Genomic DNA, 18,942 nt, shown 5'->3' with positions numbered 1-18,942 from the left:
CTCGGCCCTGCCATTTCACAAATGGTGTCCCCTTCAACACAATCTTTTGTTTTGTCTATTTTTAAAAACCTGCGCCCTGTCCACCTTGGAGAGTAAGGCCTGTAAAGCTCTAGGAAACACTGTCTGCGGGCAGAAAGCTTAGCTCTGAGAGACTAAGTGGCTACACAGAGAGGCCACATTTTGAGTTCTTTGTGGTAACAATGGCAGAGGGAGCCACTGAGCTTTGAAACTGGGATAGCTGTCCTGGCCCCTCTTTGCTCTCACCACAGAAACCTCCCTAAACACACTGTTTAAATGAGGGAACAAAAAAAGAATGTGGGACTTCTGCTTCCAGCTAAGATGGAGTAACAGGGACCAATTTACCCTCTTTTATGAAACAAGAAAGAAAGAGAGAAGAAAGCGAGAAAGAGATAAAGGGAGGGAGGGAGAAAGAGAAAGGGAGAGAGAAAGAGAGAGAGAGAGAGAGAGAGAGAGGGAGGGAGGGAGGGAGGGAGGAAGAGAGAGAGAGAGAAAGAAAAGAAAGAAAGAGAGAAAGGAAGGAAAGAAGAAAGAAAGGAAGGAAGGAAGGAAGAGTACATAAAACAGTGATTTTCAAGACACACAAGTCACAAAACAGAAGACAACCATGCCTGAGAGACCAGAAGCAAATTGTCCCAATGTACTGCCTATGACAGTTCTCTGGCTGTGGCACTTGAGGGGGAATTGAGGCAGAGCCTGCAGACTCCCTGAGTCGAGGAGATGGAGCTGAGAGTCCAGGGGACCAAAGCAACCAGAGTTCGTAATACAGAGCACCAGAGAGGAGAGAACGCACAGTGAGAGGACCTCAGAAATCTGCATAGAACCCTCCGTGCATGCATCAACGACACATCATGTGAAGAAACTACCTGAAGTGGAGGAAAGAACCACCTGAAAGGACTGGAAGAAAAAAGGCCTAGTTCTCACACAGGACTGGGAACAGTACCTACAGCCACCAGTCAGACTAAAAAAGCTCATAATTCACGGCACATGGGGTGAAGTGCTCAGGAGGGTCTTGCCTCAGCAGTGAGGAATGACTAGTCATAAACTGTGCTGCTCTAGACCCACCTAGCGAATTGTAAAAGTTAGACCTGAAAGAATCACAATGTTTCCAATACTTAACTATATCCAAGATCAAAACTGGAGATATATAGGGATACAACATATCCAACTCCAACAAGGTAAAATTCACAATGTCTGATATCCAATCAGAGATTACCAGACATGCAAAAAATCAGGGAAACGTGACCCATAGTGAGGCCAACCAATGAAAACCAACTCAGAAGTAACACAGATGTTAGAATCAGCAGAGAAAGACCTTAGCAGGTATTAGAACTGTACTCCCAACATTCAAAAAGTTAAGTAGACATGGAGAATATTCAAAAGACCCAAATAAGACTTCTAGAGATGAAAACTATGTCTGAGATTTTAAAATACAATATTTTAAAATTGGATTAACAGTGGATTAGACAGTGCAGAAAAAAAGATCAGTGAACTTGAGAAAATAGAATTTTTTTTTTTTTTTGCGGTATGCGGGCCTCTCACTGTTGCGGCCTCTCCTGTTGCGGAGCACAGGCTCCGGACGCGCAGGCTCAGCGGCCATGGCTCACGGGCCCAGCCGCTCCGCGGCATGTGGGATCTTCCCAGACTGGGGCATGAACCCGCGTCCCCTGCATCGGCAGGCGGACTTTCAACCACTGCGCTACCAGGGAAGCCCAAATAGAACTTTTAAAAATAAGAAGAGCATCAGTGAACTGTGGGACAACTTCAAGCGAAGATGGACCAGCTTGCCTTGAGCTTTCACTCTTCCAACCCTCCCCTTTCAGAACCTCAAAGCCAGAGAATTACAACCAAGGGTGGTTTTGTCTTCCCACTCGTGCTTCAACTGAAAGGGTTTTTAAGGGGTATGAGTGTGTGTGTGTGTGTTACATTTTTTAAATGTTTCATTTAAAGTGAAATACACCTATAGATAATTACACATATCATGAGTGTCCAGCTCACTTATTATCAAAAATATTTATAAAAACCTTTTATTTTGGAATAATGTTAGATTTGCAGAAAAGTTTCAGCAATAGTACAATAATGTTAGATTTGCAGAAAAGTTTCCTGTACTCCCTTCACCCAGTTTCTACTCATGTTAATGTCTTACATAACTGCAGTACAATTAACATGGGTACATCACTATTAACAAAACTACATTCAGATTTTGCCAGGCTTTTTCCATTATTGTCCTTATTCTTTTCCAAGATCCAATCCAAGATACTATGTTGCATCTTGTCCTGAAAGGTTTAAAGTTGAAACCCTGAACCAAAGGGTTGCCTTATGAGGAGTTAGCAATCAGGAGTGATCAATAGTGGCCCTGTGGTTACACTGTCCACTACCCACACTTTATATTCACAGGGATGGATGGAGACTAGAACTCTTTGTTGGAAATCCCCCAATATACATTACCAGAGTAGCATGAGTTCACTGGGAAAAAAAAATAGACATCTGAAAAGAAAGACTACAAAACAAAATTACAATAAAAATGGCAAATGGAACACTGTGGGCTATATGAAACAGAAGAATACACCAAGAATTTAAAATAAACATAATAAATATTTGGATAATGAGACAAGGACAACAAATTATTTTAAAGCCAAGTGGAAATATTCACATTAGATCAGATAGATGCAGATAAATGATAGGACAGGTTTAGCTGAAGAATATATTAGTGAACTGAAAGATTAAAATGAGGAATTCTTCCAGATGTCAACAGAAAAAAAATTTTTTTAAAGAAACACAAAAGAAAAAAAATCTAAGAAATAAAGAGATTAGATGTAAAATTTTCAACATCCAAATAATAGGAGTTCTAACGAGCGAGGAAACAAAAACAGAAAGGTGAAAATATTTGAACAAATAAATGGACATTAATTTTCTAGAATCAAGGAAAGATGAAGGACGTCACATTGAAAGTAGACAGAGAATGAAAACCCATACTTAGATTGTAGTAATATTTTTTTTAATTGTCCCAAAGACAAAGGTAAAATTTGAAAAGACTTCCAAGCGTAGAGAATACCTACCTAGACAAAGCAGAGAAATACCTAGAGAAAGAGTAGACTATCTACAGAGAAGCATTAGTCTTTGCAGAAGTGTTGGATACAAGAAGATGAAAGTAATTTTTTTTTAACTGAAAGAAAATAATCTGGAAGGTAGAACTTTATATCCAAAAATTGGCATTAACATATGAGGGGTAGTAAAAAACATTCTCAGGCATACAAGGTACCAAAAGGGTTACCACACATTGAAAATAATTTTGGAAAAAGTACTCAAAATTTTAGACACATAAATCTAGGAAGGTAATAAAAAAAATCTAGCATGATTGAAAAAGAAAAAAAAATCATTTTCATATAATGATGGCATAGGAAGGGGGTGGGGAAGAAACTGAAGGATATGAGAGCAGACTAGAGTATTTGTCTTTTTAGGGGAAAGACATAAATACTGACAAGTTTAACAGATTAATAGGGGAAATTTTTTAAATCTATATTAGTCTTAAGTTTAAAGCAATCATCAGATGCACAAAATAGAGTATAACTTTTAAACCAGCAGAAGAAAATTCAGTACATCCAGTGATAAGTAAGAATAAAAAGAAATAAAAGAAGACATATAAATGGAAAATATGAAAAAAAGATGGCAACTAAGTTTAAATATATAAAATAAATATAAATGGGCTAACTGTCCCAATTAGAAGAGAAAAAGTCAGACTGGGCTTTAAAAAAATAAAATCCAACAATATGTTATCTACAAAAGACAGTGGTACAAAGAGTTGAAAATAGAAGAATGAAACCCTCCACAGTAATAAATTCGAAAACCTACATGAAACTGATAAATTGTAAAATATAGAAAATGCAATATTGATACAAAAAGAACTTGAATAGACCAAAGAATGTTACAGAAATGGAAACGGTAGCCAAAGACTTTCTCTCTACTTTTCTCCCAAATACCCCAGGCATATTGTATATGTACTATCTTATTTGTCTATTGTCTGAGTCTCCATCTTTGAATGTAAGCCTCATGAGGGCATGGAATTGTTTGTTCATTGCTATATCCCCAGTGCTTTAGAATAATGTTGAGAATGTAGACACCCAGTAAATATTCACTGAATGGAAGGATGGATGGATGAGTAAATGGTTGGACGAAGTGAGTTGAAAATTCAATTCTTAAACTCTTCATCTATACTGAGAATAGAAAAGCTCTGAGAATCAAGGAGATAGAGGATAGGTACTGGGGATTGATTAGGGGAGCACAGCCTAATCAGCCATAGACAATATATAAATGAATTGCATGGCTGTATTCCAATCAAACTTTATTTACAAAAACAAAAAGCTGCTGCATTTGGCTCACAGGCCATAGTTTGCCTGCCCCAATGTAAAGTACCATATTTGCCATTACTAACTTGAGAGGAAATGGAAAACCCAATTGTTTTTATAACAAAATAAGAACTTGAATTAATAGAGTTTCAATTTTCCCACAAAGAAATTATACGTTACAGATGGCTCTCCAGGTGGATCCTCTAAACTTTCATATAACAGATAATTCCAATTATATATAAATTCTTCCAGACAGTAAATAAAGATGAAACTCCTCAACTTATTTTATGAAGCTAATATAGTCTAGATAACAAACCAGACAGGGGGGAAATATGTACAGGCCCCCCACTTCAAACATGTACCCAAATACAAGAATTTTTTAAATACATACATAGATAGCAGACAGACAGCTGGATAGCAAACTTAATTGAGCAATGTATAAAAAATACATCATGATCAAATAGAGGACGGTCCTCTATCTTATCTTTTCCTTAAAAATATAGAATACTTTAACATTAGGAAATCTACTGATGTAATTTACTAGACTGGGAAATTAGAAGGAGAAAATTATATAATCATGTCAATAGGTTCAGAAAAAGAAACATAATGAAGTCAGTCATGAAAGGACTTTGGGAAAAAACACCTTGGGCAAAATAGTACTAGGAGGTAGGTTCCTTAACCTGGTAAAAAGGTAGCTACCAAAAACCTACCACAAACATCATACCTAAAAATGCAAACCTTAAAATCTCTTTTAAATCAGAAAAAGAACAAGAAAATAATCCCCACTTGAACTCCTAGCCAACATTATACTAAAAATAGAAATAAGAGATTTAGGGATAGAAAGTAGGAAACAAAACTGTCATTATTCCAGGTGAGTTTATTATCTTCAAAGAAAATCCAATATACAAAGCATTAGGACTATTAAGAGTAATATATATCATTATAGAAATGTCATACAACAAAATACTATCAGATAAAATGAATGAACTAGATCTACATTATTAATATCAATAAATCTCGCTGTTAGGTGAAAATCAAAAGCCAGTTGAGGACTTCCCTGGTGGTGCAGTGGTTGAGAGTCCGCCTGCCGATGCAGGGGACACAGGTTCGTGTCCCGGTCCGGGAAGATTCCCACATGCCGCGGAGCGGCTAGGCCCGTAAGCCATGGCCGCTGAGCCTGCGTGTCTGGAGCCTGTGCTCCGCAACGGGAGAGGCCACAACAGTAAGAGGCCCACGTACCGAAAAAAAAAAAAAAAAAAAAGTCAGTTGAAAACGGATACAAGCAGTATGGTAATGTTACTGAATTAGACGTGAGACCACCCCCCATTCTTGGTGCCTTAGCTGAACCTAAGCTCTCCCTTCCCCCAACCCCTATCAGACAGGGAGTTCCTTCCCACTCAGTTTCGAGCTCCCAATAATGAAATTGAGTTTGGTGCAAGCAAAACAGGTTTTTACCCAAACGCCAGAGAATGGAGAAGGGAAGCTCAAACTCTAAAAGCACCTTCTCCCCAAAGAGAGGGGAGTAAGGGAATTTTAGGGTTAGGAGGGAGAGGGTCATCAGGGCTCTAGGAAAGGGGCGGAGATTTCCAGGGGCAGCCAGGTCATGCGCAGTCGGCCATGTTCCTTTGCACGTGGAACAAATTGTGCCTAGCAGAGCACAAATCCCCGCTTTGGGTGGAGATGTTAGCAAGGTAATGAAGCGAAGGTAATGCTGGGACAGCCCCCTGGTTTCATCTGCGCAGGCGTGTTCCCGTGGTCGTCAGAGCTGGTTTGGGATGGTTGACCACTGTGTATCTCTCAAAGTACAGCCCGCGAAGCATGTCTGCCAAACACCAGGTACTTTTGAAACAAACACAGAGATAAATCTGGGTAAGTATCTTTCAGCTTTCAGGGGTTGATATGGAAACACAGATAAATCAAGGCAAGGAAAGCAGTGACCTTTAGCCTACTTTGCCCGTCATCTTGGACCTAGCTGGTTCAATCTGGTTTTGTTTCTGGCCTTCGTGGCATCCTGTTGATAAAAAAACAACTAACCTGTATGATTGAAAAAAATAAAAGTTTCCGCTCCTGGAGCCTTGGCTGCATAGCGTGGGTAACAATACTGCTTATGAAATGTTTTAAGTACACAAGGCAATATTATATATTGGTGTTTACCCACGTGAAAACAAAGTAATATTGAGCACCAAGAAGCTGCGTACTAACTTGAGAGTTACCTCTGGAGAAAGAGGGAGGACAATTGGGTTTCAATTTTATCTGTAGTTTTACTTTCTTTCTAAAAGGATCTAAGGCTAATGTTAACATTTCCTCCGTCTGGTGATGGGTACATTGGTGCTTATGACATTTTTATCTGTAACTTTCTGTAAGCTTAAAGTCTTTCCTAATTGAAATTATTTTTAATGGAAAGGAAAACGAGCCATGATCAAACCTGTCTTATCTTAGAGTCAGCTCTGGCTGCACCTGTGAGTGTAGAAAGGACACCCCGCCCACTCCGGTGTCCCCAGGACAGAGGCTTACCTTTCACCATCTGGGAGTTCAGAGTGACATGCTCCTCTGTACCCTGAGGCTTCCTGCTCGCCGCCGGCTCTGCAGGCTCCTTGGGAGGAGCCCAAGCTCCTCCCACACACGGGCTTGTGTGGGTCAGGGTCACTGTTAGTAAGGGCGGCAGTCCGTTCCGTATTGATCTCCCGTTACCCTATCCCACAGATTTGAATTCCCGTTTCCCACCTAGTGTCTCTGAGGCTCAGTTTGAAATTCTCTTCCATGAAATGGAAATCATGAGAAACTTAAGACAGTAGATTTGTTTATCCTGGGGATGAATTACAAGCACGTGGGGGCAATCATCCTCTTAGTCCTTTCATCTGAAGGTCAAGAAGGGTCATAATTTGAGGAGAAATCACCGTCTCCTCTGGCTCCTACAGTGGTTCAAGACTTCAACTTTTAACACTGGGTGGTATCCACCAGTTCTCAAAATACAGTGAGTTTAAGGCTGGGGCAGTGAAAATATGAGAAGAATGTGGAACACCTTTTTGTGCCAAGTAAGGATAGGCTCATGGACTTATGGGAACATGTCAAGAGGACCCAGGAGCCAGAATTAAGGGGTTCCCACTGAACAAGCACAGTCTGGTCATCGAAACCTGTGGAATAAAACAAAAACCCGTGGAATAAAACAATAACTCAAAAACTCTTCTGATACGCCCTGCTATCAGAAGAAAGAAGATGACTACTTCCCCATCTCTGCCGCACCGAGAAAGTCCATTTTCTTATTGACTGCCCTGAGTCATCATAGTGTTTTCAGTTGTTCCCCCTCCCAATGACTAGCGCCACTGCACCCCAATTGAAACAAAAACTTGGTGGATGGACTGCCACTTTGGGGAGAGAAGGCAACGTGGAACTGTGGAATTCATATTACCTAGACTGAGAAATGGAAGCTGGCTTTGTGCCTTTCTTGCTGTGTGACCTTGAAAATCCCACATTCTTTATGCTCCAGTTATCTCATCTGTACAACAGGGATTCAAATTATTTCTCTACTTCACTGGGTGGTGATTAGGACCTAATTATTCACCACGTGAGAAGGTGCTTGTAAACCACCATGCCAGCAGACACTTCAGGGTATCACAGAATAAAGGGAACTTCTTAAGAAAGGGCAGGGGACGGGCAGCGTCGTCCATCTGCTGGAGACAGGCTAAGGTCCAAATTATTATTTTTTCAACTTGAATAATGCACTGAACTCTTTTTAGAAAAGTCTCAGACTGCAAGCACCGACTTCAGTGACTCTTGCTATTTCTTATACACAAAGAAATGTAAAACTAGGTTTTGATGTCTTATGTTTCTATGCAATTTATAGTGAGAGCATCATTTAGGAGCAGTGAGCTAGGATGTTCTGAATTGAAGGCCTGAGGAAAAGAGTGAAAAGGGAAGAGCAGGCTGTAGAAGGAGAGTGTCTGACGTCACCCTTGTTTTTCTCTCTCCCACGGAGAATATAGCTAGCTGTATTAAGATCAGTGCAACTGCTATGGGCTGAAATTCATGTTTTGAAGTCCTAACCCCTAGTACCTCAGACCATGACCATATTTGGACACAGGGCCTTGAAACAGGTAAACTGTGGCCATTGGGATGGGTCCTAATCTAATCTGACTGGGGTCTTTAAAGAGAAGATTAGGAAACAGAAGGAAAGAGGGAATACAGTGAGAAGACAGAGGAGACAGAAACATGAGGAAACAGGGAGAAGGCAGCCCTTTGTAAGCCAGAGAGAGGCTTCAGTGGAAACCAAACCTACTGACTCCTTGATCCTGAACTTCCAACCTCCAGATCTGTGAGAAAAAATACACTTCTGTTGTTTAAGCCACCCAGTCTGTGGTACTTTTTTATTAGCCTGGGCTGACTAATGAAATTACATAAAGTTCATAATTTTTTTTTTAGAAGCTGCTTTGTGCTTTGCTTCTTCAGAAGGAATACTATGTCAGGACAGAAGATATTGTTGTAAATATTTATGATTTGCATATGTGAATATTAATGATTAACTTTCTATGGACACAGGGTGGCGGTCAGGGGACTGGCAGCAGGAGTTGGGGTGTTTCACTTGTTTCTATCCTATGACGACTGTCTGATGGGTACAAGGCTTGGGTGCGAACACAGGCCAAACAGTGATGATCACATTTTAAAGGTTTCTTTCTAGTGTGGGCCATGCCACGCTGCAGTATATTCATAAAATTGAATACTCTACAGCCATTAAAATGAACAAACCACAGCCACGTGACACAACATGGCTAATCTCCCAAACATAACGGTAAAAAATACAAGTCACAGAAGAAGACAAACACTATGGTTTCATTCATATAAAATTCACAAACAGGTGGCTCAACTCTACCATACTGGGATGGATACCTAGGTCATAAAACCAGAAAGGCAAGCAAGAAAGTGAGTCTCCCGAAAGTGGGGATAGTGATGACCTAGAATTGGGGGGGAAGACATGGGTGTCAGGGAGGGGACACAGAAGATAACAGGGTGCTTACAGCGTTCACTTGTTGCCCACAGGGGTTTGCTTTATAATTATTCATAGAATTATGCAAATTGTTACAATTTTTTTCTTGTATAAATCACATTAAAAAAATGAGGAGAGCTGAAGCGAATATGGCTAATTAACTGTTCTGAATCCTGGTGGATCTGTGTTATGTCATTAATTATACTTCTCTGTAAGTTGTGAGGTTTGTTGGCATTTTTTTGGTTTTTTTTGTTTTCATATATTATGCCAAGTGAATGAAGCTAAACAAAAAAGAGTACATACATTGTACATGTTTTTGTGGAATTTTATATTCCATTTGTATAAAATTCAAGAAAATGCAAAGGAATCTAGAGTGGCAGAAAGCAGAGGAGTTGATTCCTGGCAGGAAGGGGGTTGACCAGGAAGGGGCAGAAGAGAGGGAGCATAGGAAACTTTTGGGGGTGACGGATGTGTTCATTATGTTGAGGGTAGTGATGGATTCATGGGTGTATACTTATGTCAAAATATATAAAATTACACACTTGAAATGTGCACAGTTTATGATACGTCAGTTATATATCAATAAAGCAGGTTTTTAAGAAAAACTTCCTTGTGCCTTTTCATATGGTTCAAATAGTCTTCAATATACATATATTGCTTAAAAATGAGGGAGATATTTTTTAAATAATCAGAGAGCCCTGAGCAAAGAACTTTGATGCTGTCTCCCAGGTAGTTGTATATGTGTTTAGGTCAGACATAGGATTCAATTATGTCAATATATTTTTGTTCTGCCTTTGATAGAAAAGGGGCCTCCACTCTTCTCTCTCCCCATTTCCCTTCTCCCTTACCCCTCCCCCTCACTCTTTCTCTCCTTTTCTCTTTGGCTCTCTTGCTCTCTCTCAGAAAATCCTTTTCTTCAGCTGAGCGCACGGCTTTAGAAGACGTGACAACACTTATAATAAAGATAAACGATCATTTCTGTTGCTGAATAGTGTTTTATAGTTTATAACATGCTGTCTCATATCTGTCTCATATCTGTCTTTTCATTCTCACAACAATCCTTGGGTGTAGCAATAGGAAAATAAAAGGCAACTGTAACCGCTTCTGCCTTCTAAGGAGGGTGGTAAATTTCATATCAGTGGGCAAATAAATCTCTTTGTTGCCATCCACTTTCAGAGACTGTCAGTGAAGACAGCAGATGAAAGATTCAGCCATTTCTTTTACTCCAGCTCCCTCCCTTCAGCCCTGTGATGGCCTCTTAGGTTTAATAGAATAATGAGTCATTGGGATGCAAAGATAGGTCCAGACCTGAGTTGGGGGTTGTGGCAGACATTCTGGTTGCCTACCCAAAATTTATTCTTCTCTTCTTACTTACACAGGGCCCTGATTTTGTTGGAGGTAGCAATGTGCCAACTGAAAAATTAGATTTCCCAGGCTCCCCTCCAGAGAAGAGTGCCCATGAGAGTAACTTCTGGCCAATTGAATGAAAGAATAACTATAGTATGAGACTTCTGGGAATGCTCCCTGAAAAGGGCACTGACTCTGTTGGCAGGCCCCTTATTGGCCTTCCCTCTTCCTTTACCTGAAACATGGATGTAATGACTTGTGCTGCAGCAGTCATTTTGCAGTCCTGAGGTGATCTTGCTTGAGGACAGTAGGCTTGTGCTAAGGATGGCAAAATGGAAAGATGAGAGGAGGTTAGGACACTGATGAGATTGTGGCACTACCTTACCAGCCCTAGAATGCCTACCTCCAGACTTACATGAGAGAAAAATTGTAACCCTTATTTAAGGCATTGTTTTACAGGTCTCTGTTGCAGCAAAACGTAGTCCTGAGTGAAAGGGAATTGATGAGCTATGTTACTCTGTGCTTTGAAATGGGGGAATTTCTGGGACGAATCCTACAGAAGGGTGCTCTAAAAAGAAGGGGAAACGAGCAACATGGTGACACAAACCTCTGTTTCCTCAAGTTTCATATAAAGTCTGCTGTACGTATGTAGCTGCCGTGTGTGCAGCATGTGAGGGGAGGTCAAGGAGAGGGGGTTGTGGTTCCTCTTCAATGTGGCATGAGAAGGGACAGCAGCTGTGAGGAGGCAAGTTGATCCTTCCACCAAGCTAATTCCAAATAAACAGGATCTCGGAGCTAGAGGATGAGGAAACATTAACACTTCCCTTTTATGCCAGAGAGACCGCTAAAGAAGCTTATCTTACTGCACGTGGGGTGAGTTTTGAACCAATACCATCTGAAATTTTAAAATCTAGACTTGAATCCCAGCCCTACACTTATTACTACCTGTGTGATTTGGGGAAAAAACTTTAACCTCTCTGGGCCTCAATTTTTTCATCTGTAACAGGAGGGATTGGTCAAATTAAGTTCTAAGGTCCAATCCAAACCTTCTAGGAGTCCATTTAAAATATATCATTGGGGCTTCCCTGGTGGCGTAGTGGTTAAGAATCCGCCTGCCAATGCAGGGGACACGGGTTTGAGCCCTGGTCCGGGAAGATCCCACATGCCACGGAGCAACTAAGCCCATGCACCACAACTACTGAACCTGTACTCTAGAGCCTGCGAGCCACAACTACTGAAGCCCACACGCCTAGAGCCCGTACTCCGCAACAAGAGAAGCCACCGCAACAAGAGAAGCCACCGTAGTGAGAAGCCCACGCACCGCAACGAAGAGTAGCCCCCGCTCATCCCAACTAGAGAAAGCCCGCACACAGCAACGAAGACCCAACACAGCCAAAAATAAATAAGTAAATTTATACCAAAAAGAAGAAATAAAATATATCATTAAGGTAAAATTAAATCTATTAAGCACTAAATGAAAATTAATTCAGGTTTATACAAATATGTACTTCCTAACAATGAGAATCCACCGTCTCACAAGCCACAGTTCATAGGAGAACAGGACCTCCAGCTAGATGAGCCATGAATGCCTCATACAGTTCCTATACTGTAACCCTTCCCTTACTTCTGGCTCCTCACACCTAGCTGCATAGGTGCATTTACATTAGAAAATCTGCTTTAAACCTTGAAATTCATTTCCTTTAAATAAAAATGAAATAGACACAATGGGATATTTAAATACATTCTGGCACCACCCCAATAGCACAAGAATGTGCGACATGAAGCTGGTAACATCAGCAGAACCGGGAGGACTTTATTAAGCAAATCGGGTAGTTAAACACCCCAGGGCCTTCTCATCATAAATGCAGCTAAGCGGCCCCGGAGTAATGGGGATGGAGCCCCTCCTGAGCTCTAAGCTCTTTATTCTGACGTTTAATGAGCATGAATAACCAGGGATGGATGGTATTGTTTGTGAGTCCTCGTGAACTCAGGAAAAGGGTGACTTCAAAGGTTCCTTTGGACCATTGTAAAGCAATTATACTCCAATAAAGATGTAAAAAAAAAAAAAAGGGTTCCTTTGGGATTTTTGAGGCCTTGTCTATAAAACGTGTCTGAATTAACTGGGTTCTACCTCATTCTCAGGACCTTATCTTCAGCTGGACCGGACCCCCCCTCCCAGGAACTGGGTAGGCAGAGAGTCTAGAGCCTGAATCCTTCACCTGTGAGTATGTCATTGAGTTATTTGCTGACTTATCTTCCAAATGATCATTTGTGTCCTGTTCTCTGGCAGCCTACATTATTGTAGTTGAATAGGGGACAGCTTCCTGTTCCCTGCAACTGGAAAGCAGTTTAAATACATCACACCTGTAAACAGAGCTAATTGACATCTATAGAGTAACCCAAAGAAGGCAGGGATTCCCCAGAGCAGTGTTCGCCATCCCAGGAGGTACCCAAGCAGAGTCAGAGACCAAATAGAAATGTCATAATCAAATGGCTGGGGAGATGAGAGGGCTTAAAGGACTTCAGTTTTCTTTTCAGTCCTAAAAGTTGGGGATTCTGTGACATATAGGAGCAAATGCTACTCAGTGTGAGTAATACTACTTGTTGTTTAAGGCTAATTACACACCAAGCACTGTGCTGAATTCTTCACTTCAGTTGTTTCATTTAATCCTGACATATAATAAAAGGCAGCCCTGTACCCCTTTCACATGGTACTATATCTGAATATCTGCAGACGAGGGAACTGAGGCTTGGGGCATTGGAGAAACAAGATCCCACAGCCTGTATGTGCCAGGCTGGGTCTGAGGACCCCAGAGCCTGTGCTTTGTACCTCTGCGGGTGCTTCACCCATACAGGGCCAGAGGATGCAGCAACTAGCTCATACAGGAAGCTTACTGGGCCCCACCCAGAACCATGCATCCTTCTCTAGTCACCGTTTTTCAAGGGTCTGTGCACAAAGACAGAGGAGAGTCTGGGGTGATGGAGCTGGGAAAACAGGAGTTTGAGGCTGAAAGGTCAAAAGGCTGCTGTACTGAGACCGTGAGAAAGGTGATCAGAGGGTAGAGCACTGGAGCTTTGGTTTCCTAAGAGGGGCGTTCCAGGGAAGGCAAGTTCTAGCCGAAAGTGTTTCTGTACCTTTGAGCCACAGCCTTAGTTCCTCTGAGAGACCTTGGCTGGGTGCAATGCTTGAGGCCAGAGCCAGCCCCTATTCCCCTCCGCACCATCCCAAACCCCTCCTGGCAGGGAGCCATCATCTCTGAAAACTGAGCTGTGCCCCTGGAGCTCCTCCCCACCCCCACCCCACCCCCGCCAGGCTGTTCACGAGCCCGTCTGAGTCACCTGGGGCTCTCTGGCTACTTACCCTGAGATTAGACTCAGTAGAAGGTGGGAGAAAAATTCAAGAGACTTGGCATCGCCCCACTCACTCTCTCTCTCTCTCTCTCTCTCTCTCTCTCTCTCTCTCTCTCTCTCTCTCTCTCCCTCCCTCCCTCTCTCCCTCCCTCCCTCCCTCCCTCCCTCCCTCCCTCCCTCCCTCCCTCCCTCCCTCCCTCCCTCCCTCTCTCCCTCTCTCCCTCTCTCCCTCTCTCCCTCTCTCCCTCTCTCCCTCTCTCCCTCTCTCCCTCTCTCTCACGGCAGCCCCCAGCGGTGTTTGTTCTCAGAGAGGCCCTGGGAAGAAGGATGGTCACTTTCCTTTTGCCCACAGATAATTGAAGAGAAGTAAGAAAGTACCTGTGTTTGAGGGAAAAATGACGACAATTAATCTCTAAGCACAGGGCCTCACTGTTAAATTCGTTGGAGAAACAACTTCAGGAGTTTAACGACAATCGAGAGAATGAAATTTAATTAAGAGAAATAGTAATTAAATCAGGAAAGAAGTTTTTGCAAAGGGGATGGTGCAGGAAATTAAAACCAGTAATGCTGAAAAATGTGGTGGGCAGAGATGGGCGGTGCACTTGGTGGAGAAGAAGAAAGAGCAGACTGAGCAAGGCGGGTTGGGAGGTGCAGAGTGTTTGGCACTAAGGCAAGGTCTTTGGAAATTGGTCTCCTTGAGAGACCAGGTGTCTGGCTCTTCCAATTTGGGTCTAAATAGGCCACCTCCTAATGGGGACAAGCTCTCCCTCAGGAAAATAGAAGTATCTAGTTGGATAAAGTATTAAAAAAGCTGTGGACTTGAAGTAGGGTGACCAGGTGTCCTGATTTTGCCCAGGACCGTTGCAGTTTTAGTACTCAGAGTGCCATGCTCTAGGAAACCCTCAGTCGAGGGCAAACTGGGACTGCTGGTCACACAAACATAGAGGCAGATAGCCCTGGTTCCCAGCTCTGCTGTGCAGTCAGGAGCTCCATGACTCTGAGTGAGTCACTCCATCTCTGTGGGCCTCAGCTTTCTCACCTATAAAATGAGCTGTCCTGGGCACCTCAAAAGATTAAAGAAGTTGCTATATGTCAATGTGTAGAACAACGTGCATGAAGAAAAGCTTGATAAATGGGAGTTGAACTGAACAATATCAATAAAGAAAACATAAAATATTAGCAGACACAACGCAACAACACATTAAAAAGTAAAACACCGTGACCCTTTCAGGGATTCCCCAAGACCACCCACGTGTTCGTTGATTTTCTAGAATGACTCACAGGACTGAGCACATAGTTGTACTCACAGCATGGCTCAGGTTTATTACAGTAAAAGGATACAAAATAGGATCATGGAAGGAAAAAGACACAGGTGAGTTCTGGAGAAATCCATGCAGGCTTCCTATACTCTTTCCTTCCTGTGAGGGACACATCAAGCATGATCCTTTCTCTAGCAGCGAAGAATGCAACCATGTGTGTGATGTTTCTGCCCAGAAAGCCCATTAAAGACTCAGTGCCCAAAGATTTTATTGGCAGTGGTTGCCTAGGCACAACTACCAAAATTCCAGACTCTCAGAAGGAAAGCTCGTGTACAGGAGAAATCACATCATCAATCAGCCTTAAATGCCAAGTCTGCAGACCACCAGCCAGGGGCCAACCTCTAAAAATAGCAGTGTTCAGCCTGCTATGTTAACTCTTTTTATTACAGTGACAGAGTGGAGCTCATTCTAGGAATGCAAGGATAATACACATAAGTGAAAACTTGAATCTGGACACCCAAGCTGCTGTATATACCCTCAAATCCTAGCTAGGTGTGCCAGGCCTTCACTGGTCCAGGCTTATGGTTACTGTATGAACGCCATCCACTCTGCTAAACAAGCTCTGGTCACTACCAAATTCCCTGCCAATAATTTACCACCAACCAAGGTCTTCTTGGTCTTGAGTCAGAACACTGGGGTTTTCTCAGTTCACCATGACATAAACAAGTCTCTGGACTAAACAATCCAAATAGAAATCGTGCTCACCTTGTGCATGAAATAGGCCATATTTACACTTACACTAAGGCTATCCACTTCCAGTGACCCAAAATGCTTGTGTTTCCAATTTGGGGCACCACCTTTCTCAAGGTTAAGTTACCAGAGCAATGAATCAAAGTTTGCTGATTTCTTGCTCAGCAGGAGAGGTGTTAGAAAAATAGAAGTCATTCAAGCTAGTGGTGGGGAAGGGTTTCTGGAGTTTAGAGATCAAGAGGTACCACAGCTGCTGCAGATGTGAGAGAACTAGGAAGACAGGAGGGAGGGTGGTGGTTAAAAACATTGCTGAGAATTACAGACTAGCTTCCCTTTTAGTATGTATTGGTTTGCTAGGGCTGCCATAACAAATACCACAAACGGGGCAGCTTAAATGATAGAAACATATTGCCTCACAGTTCTGGAGGGTAGAAGTCCAAAGTCGAGGTGCTGACAGGTTTGGTTCCGTCTGAAGGCTCTGAGGAAAAGAGCCTGTTCCAGGCCTCTCTCCTTGGCTTGTAGATGGATGTCCTCAAGTTCACAAGGTGTTCTCCCTGTATGGCTGCCTGTGTCCAAACTTCTCCTTCTTAGAAGGATGCAGTTCATATCAGATTAGGGACTATGCTAATGTCTCAGTTTAACTTAATTACCTCTGTAAAGACCTCATCTCCAAATAAGGTCACATCCTGAGGTATTAGGGCTTAGGACTTCAATATATAAATTTTGGAGCACACAATTCAACCCATAGCAACTTGGGAAAATGTAAGTGAAAATCAGAATTACTTTTAAATAACTTTCATTGGAGGATTGTGTTTCTTTGCACAGTTTATTGTACAAACAATAGCCCAGGAATATTCAAGCTGTGTAGAACAGAAGAGAGTAATGGGAGGGTAGAAGGGAGGTGGAGGGTCAAGGGAAGAGGAGAAAGAAGAAAACGAAAAGAAAAGGAGGAGGAGGGGAATGGGAAGGAGGAAAAGAGGAAGAGCAGTGAGCAAGGTCAGACCATCAGGCCTGCACCAGGTTCAGAGATCGGTGAGAATGACAGCTCACCACTCACCTAAATTTCCTTTAATTTCGGTTTACTAAACGCACCAACAAGAAGTGCAAAGGATATGCACACATCGCTGCAAATGTTTGCTGGCCCCTCCCACCATCACTTGGGTCTCATAGAAGTGTTCGCAAGTCTGGTGGACCTGACAGCTCTCCCACGGTGGGACGTGTGCCGGCTAGAGCCTTTTACACCATCTGGATGGACAGACGTGGGGGAGTGCCAAGCCAGTATCTAATGGCCCACCCAGTAAAGGAATCCCTGCCAGCACAGTCGTGAAAGACTTGCAACACCTTTCATGTTTTTACTGCTTCCTGGAGCTGACGGAAGGTTTCAGTGCAGCAAGGCTACCACAAAAGGAAGTCTGACAAGAGTTTGTTTTGCTCATTCAGGCAGCACATGCTCTCTGAAAAGAGGTACTGCCTTGAGTCAAAGAGAAGTGAAGGGAGAACCAGGGCTCTGCAGGCTCTCAGGGCCTTCCACTCCACTGCCAGCTGACCGTGCGTACCACCAGGTCACAAATACACAAAATGCAAAGCCACGCAAGGCAGGTGGATTTCCCCAGATGCAGTGCAGAGACTTCAGAACAAATAGCACCATAGTTAAAGCTTCAGAGAGAAAGGGGGACAAAATTAACACACTTGTACCTGAGATGGGCCGGGAATAAACCCCACTGTGTGACTTGTGTTTTAGAGAGCTGGGACGCCCAGTCTGGGGCTAGCCAGATCTGCCATGGAGCAGAAGCAGATTATCCTGAGGTGATTCCAGTGCATGCTAAACTTTGAGAACCCCTGTTTAAATTCTACAGCCCAAACCAGTTTAGATAGGGCCCTGGGAGAATGAGCTTCCGTTTTCTTCCCAGCAACTACTGTCTGTTAGAACAGCTTGAGACCATAGGGATAGGCAAGAACAGGATTTACCACCTGCATCGCCTATGACCAGCGTTGATAGGGAGGAAAACAAGTACTTCGCAGGGCTAATTTAACCCTCTTATGTGTAATTCAAGTTCTTCTCGTGTCTTCATTTGCTTTGTGAGGTACAAACTTCCAGCCCTTTACCCAAATGGAGTGATCTAGACTGTTTATGACTACACCTTTGATTTCTATTCAGTTAATTTGCATGTTTTATTTTATCTTTAGCATGGGAAGGAGACCTAGTTGCCAGAGCGGCCAGGAATAGTATTTAAAAGTTTAGCCTTTACTTTAACCCTGGTTGGTCAATCTCGCTGTGTTCTTGGCTCACCTAACATTTGTGGTCACAAGAGTGCAAAACAGTGCAGTTCTGCTGGCTGCTTCTCCCTATTTTGTCTCTCCGTCAAGTCTTAGGAACTCATTGACTTTCTCCTAAATTTACTAACATTATTCATTTTATTTTTACTTGCTGCTTTTACTCCTCTCCCTTTCATTAACACTGCCCACTGAGCAAAGCCCATCACTTGGTTTACCTCGTTCCAGAGTCTAGCCTCCAGAGAGGTCTGCTGGGTTATGCAGAGGCCCCAAATAGCGCTCACAGTGCAGTTCGGAGGTGGAGCCCTGGCCTGGAAACAGGAAGCCTGGTTCTGGCCTCTGCTCTACTACAGACTTGCTGCACAGTCTTGGGCAAGCCCCTCCTCTCTAGGGCCCCAGAACTCTGTTGTACAATGGGGAGAACACAGTGAACTCTCAGCCCTTCCGGCTAGAGTATCCCAGGGTTCCCCAGTCTTCCTCTTGTTATACATGTGGCCATACAGTATAGATTTCCTGGAAGGTAGTTCCAGTTTTGCAATCCCTGGCACCATTGCCCACACATCATGAGCATACTGGTTCTTAAACTGTGGTCCCAACTACTGATTTCACCAATAGT

The 18,942-nt window shown here is 42.8% G+C and overlaps 1 long non-coding RNA gene across 2 annotated transcripts; it reads right to left on the bottom strand.

Annotated features, from left to right (window-relative positions):
• Nucleotides 1-497: 497 nt before the first annotated feature.
• On the bottom strand, nt 498-17,312 carry LOC111188086 (uncharacterized). 2 transcript variants are annotated; one of them, XR_002648352.3, is made up of 5 exons: nt 17,110-17,312; nt 10,928-11,010; nt 6,879-7,498; nt 6,303-6,375; nt 498-6,203 (listed from the first exon to the last, which is right to left on the bottom strand). It is a non-coding gene; the product is annotated as an uncharacterized LOC111188086 (long non-coding RNA). The 2 variants fall into 2 exon arrangements; XR_002648353.3 differs by lacking the exon at nt 17,110-17,312 and adding an exon at nt 16,470-17,079.
• Between the last annotated feature and the right edge of the window lie 1,630 nt (nt 17,313-18,942).

This window comes from Delphinapterus leucas, chromosome 6, assembly GCF_059928025.1.
Source record: "Delphinapterus leucas isolate spDelLeu-1000000601 "Yukka" chromosome 6, BTC_Dleu_Yukka2, whole genome shotgun sequence".
NCBI classification, from domain to species: Eukaryota; Metazoa; Chordata; class Mammalia; order Artiodactyla; family Monodontidae; genus Delphinapterus; species Delphinapterus leucas.
This window is presented reverse-complemented; position numbering and strand designations above follow the sequence as displayed.